The following is a 4,532-nucleotide window of genomic DNA, read 5'->3' as shown; positions in this document are numbered from 1 at the left end:
AGGTAACTTAGTGTAGAGCATTTGAGATACCTACTCCCCAAAATAAAATTAAGGTACATGGTAGCAATCCCGTAAATAATAATTACTATAATATTGAGGGCCTAAAAGCTAGGAGATAACTACAAGGACGTACATCGTACATTAGCTTCGTCCTCAAAATACCTAATAGATGTAATAAAATGTGACAATGTAATCGAAATCAAATGTTACGTTGCCGCGTTGTCTAGAACCCCTGCCATTACGTAGGTAAGTACCTACACATCTGTTTCAGTCATTTTATGAATAATTTGATTGCCCACCTACTCTCCCTTCATTTGCGGATATCTTAATTCATAACGATAGACGGAACTAAGTATTCCCTCCTCTAGTTTCCACCGCTGCAACTCCTGTGCAACCAAGATCTACAGCTTGACCGCCAATAAAAATCAAACCAGTGAAGGTGTAAGTTTGTCCTAATTTATAACGATAGCATAGATACTTTATTGAGTTCATTTGTTTCATCTAGTGGACGTCCACTGACAAAGGCCTTCCCCAAGAATTTCCACAACGACCCGGTCCTGCGCTTCCAGTTCCCTCCCAATACACCAAATCGGCAGTCCACCGAGTGCGTCTATCGACTAAAACTTTTAAACTTAATGGTCTATCACCTGCCTAAACGGTTTTAAGTGTTCATTGACCCACGTCTGCAATGTCATGATACGAATCTGAGACCATACAAGGTTCGCACTGACTATGGCTCTAGGTTCAAAGCAAACTAGGCAAGGCTGTAGATTAAATAATATATTTCATTCTTTTAGTATTTCGCTGTCTGTGCTTTAGAAAGGGCATCGTTTTCATGCTTGTGAAGAGCCGGCTTAGGTCCTTATTTATTAAGATTTTGCCACTCTCGCCCAGATCCAGCTCCTCCATAATATTATGGTCGAAGTTGTGTCCACTTTCCTAATAGCACAGGTTTCCTTACAATTTTCTTATTCTATGATCCGCATCACACGATGGAGTTTACTACTGCATTCAGCAAGGCCCAGAACAGAGGACTTAGGAGTGCCGGTACTCTACGAAAGACGTTGCGGCTGGAGTGGAGGTCCGGTGAGTTCACTGGCCAATATAATACTTTTTTAAAAGAAGAAAAAAGTATCTGGCCGACTACCTGCCAGTTTATTTTTTTCTAGTCATCAGTAGGACTTATAGATGACCCACGCTGAACTGTCCCACCAAACTCAATGACAGGGGGGCGCTACCATCGTTCAACTATATGGTTTCCAACATGGCAAAAATCGGAACCAGCGATTCGGTATTGACGGTGGCGCCCCACTGTCAATGTCATCGATAGGACAGTTCAGTATTTTGGAACTATACTTATGCGGTCCTCTCTGGTCTGTTAGGTTTAACTCTATTCATTTCCCCAATTAAAAATCTGAAAGCGTCATCACATTTTTATTCAACAAATATATTTCTAATGACACCTAATAAATTGTAAACGTTTTGGACATGTCGACTAGACGTTATAAATAAATTGTGGAATACACTGTTTGGCATACTAATCAGGATGTTAATCGTAGGTTTTGAAAAAAGCAATAGGTGCCTACCTAAATTATAGGAAGAGGCTTGTGTTGTCCTCAGGTAACCTATGGTGTCTACTTGAACAAAAGTTCAAGTTCACGATCATAGGACAATGTCATGAAAATAATAAACGAGGCACCGAGTCTATTCAATTACTTACACAGTCATACACCGTCCATACTAACAATGGAAGTGGTAGGTTCAGTTGGATTTTTGGGAACTAGAGGTATCAAGTACCTACTGACGATCTCTAAGGTAGCAGGAAGGCACTGCCTTCGAGCCTACCAACTGATCATTATGTAAATCATTGGGGGAGGTCTATGTTCAGCAGTGATGACGAGAGTATCAGAGCTAGCTTACTATTACGTTCGGCATAGTATCTTTCTTTACATTATTCATTTATCAGTTGTCTGTTGGAGTCTCTTCTAGCAATGAAACGTTTTTGAAATTGGCCCGATCTGAAATTAATAGAACTCAGCACCAACTGGGACTTACCGTTTACTTAATAACTAGTCGCTAAAGTCAAGAACTTTAGCCGATTTTTTATGAACTGTGTGTGTATGGGTTAAACAGATTTACTAAGTTGAGCTGTACTGTGGCATTGCGGCATATTTTGTGTAGGCGTTGACCGACAACTGTACTAAGGTAACGTAGAAATTAATTGAATGAATTGTTTGTGGAAGATCTAGCGCAGATAGGTGAAATTAAATTGGATTCAGCAGACACGTGTAAGTAAGTACTTAGTGGTATCACTTTCCATGAGGGTTTGTTGGTGCCATCTCTATAGCATTGGTTAGGTACATTTTGGAAGTCATGATTGCTCTGCTCAAAATAACTAAAGCTAACTAGTTACCAAACTAGTGTATAATACATTTTCAGTAGTCAGAGTCATCCTGTAGTAAGCTAAAGGTCACGGGTTCGAATTAAGTACCTAACACCCGAAAGTTTTGTGTTTGCAATTCTAGTTAACATGCTTCTTCGTATGCTCAAAAATTTCGCTTTAAGTACGGAGTTAAATATACATTGTCTGGGGTGGTCTGGGCAAGACCTAGGTACTCAACTCTACATTTTTGTAAGAAGAAAAATAAAACCTTTTTAAAGCCGTCTATGTCCAACCTTTCACTCTTTTTCCTTTCCTGATTTTGACTGCCCAAACTTCAGTGTCATGTGAAATGTCACCAAACTACAACGAAATCAGGTTACAATTTTTCTCTCCGTAAAAATAGGAAAAGCATGTAAAAGCAAAAAAATCGCACAAACTCGGAGCGGCGCGGGTAATCATGAAGCTGCTGCAAGCGGTCGTTGCGGTGCTGACTGTACTTCTGTTTTTGGTCAGGCAGAATGTCTTCGCAGGAGTATGTCCGGTTAGTCCAGTTCTGTTTAAATAAAGGTGAAAAATATTTTAAAAGGCACGGGACTATCCCACTCATCTCTCATTTCCACTTGCCCACTGCTGCAATAACTCGTTTGGATCTTGGACTTGTTGATCGCCAGGATTTAAAGTTCACTTCTCAGCCGTGTTGGTGCTCACAATAGGTACTTCTTGGAAGTTACTAGATGCAAATAGCCCGTCGCCACTTAAGACCTAAAATTACAATCCAGTAGTGCGATTTCCAAGATTCCCAGATTCCAATCAGCAGGAGATGATGTCTATAATTTGGATTCTTTGGAGAAATACTGGCATCATTGGATTGTGTTTACAGGACTGTTCAAAGGAGACACTTCCATCACAAAAATGATATTAGCCTGCTTCCTAATGTGGGCAGTTGGGCACTAACAACTCTCTGAGCATTATTATGTTTGCTTTACTTTCCTATTCATCTCCAGGTAAAGACGCAAGCCCTGGCCGGCTACTGCGACTCCTTCTACCACGATGTGTCATCCACCTCGGCCCACTCGTCCCGAATGGTCTGCGCTCGCGCACGTTCGCATACCGCCAACCTGTCGCTGCCTAAACACAAGAAGGACCCCAAGATTCGCGTAGATAATGAGGATATAGATTACCCGCCCGTGGAGTAATCGTGTAGTGTTGTACTGTAACATGACAATAAAAACTGCAAAACAATAACACGTACAATTGGGTTTTATTTACGACAGAAGCTTGCTGTTGGTAGGTGAGGAAAGGTAGTGTGCTATCTAAACGAATTGAAGTGGAAATAAAAATCCACTCTTCCCACCCAGCTCACCCAGGTGGGATGGCCAGGTGGGATAAATAGGTGGAATAGGGGATTTCAACGACCTATTTTTCTAGACATAAAGATGAAAAAAGAACATGTTTATATAAGATAATCGATCATCAAAAACCTTTATTAGTGCTATCAAAAATAAAATTACCAAATACTACGACGGCTGCCTTGTTGGTGATGTATAACTGCGCCTTCTTGTCGCGGGAACCATGAGGTATCGGACGTTCTTCTTGTAATATGGACAGGCAGGTTCGTCACAGCCCAACACTTCAGCTTCGTGAACACCATGCCCTCCTCTTTGCAGCAATTCATCGCCCAGCAACAGTCTTCTAGCACAAGCCAAGAAGCAAGGTCCACAAACAGCGACCGCGCACAAAGCAGCCAAAAATTCTAGCAAAAACATTACCGCCTCATACCACATTGTCACCGCTTTGAGCCCAGATTCTAAATTCCATGAGCATCTGTTTGGGAACCAATTTTATGTCGATACTTCACGATATTTGGGTTTATGTAGATTTTTAGAAAATAATTGGCGTAAAAATACACTTTACAAAATAATTGACGGGTTTATGACACTTGTTTGTCACAAAAACAGCAAGTCAAGATTACAGGAACATCAAAATACCCACAAAAAGAGTTTGTGTTAGGGCTTCTTTCACTTTCATTTCAATATAACACAAGCGTGGAGAACGGAACGCATGTAATGTCAATGTCAAAGTCATGGGGTTATTGACAGATGACAACAATGACAGTTCATCGACATTTCATTTTCTATCTGTGTTTTCT

This window comes from Ostrinia nubilalis, chromosome 20 (genome assembly GCF_963855985.1).
Source record: "Ostrinia nubilalis chromosome 20, ilOstNubi1.1, whole genome shotgun sequence".
In the NCBI taxonomy this organism is placed as follows: domain Eukaryota; kingdom Metazoa; phylum Arthropoda; class Insecta; order Lepidoptera; family Crambidae; genus Ostrinia; species Ostrinia nubilalis.
The sequence above is the reverse complement of the archived record's forward strand: the minus strand, read 5'-3'. Positions refer to the sequence as shown.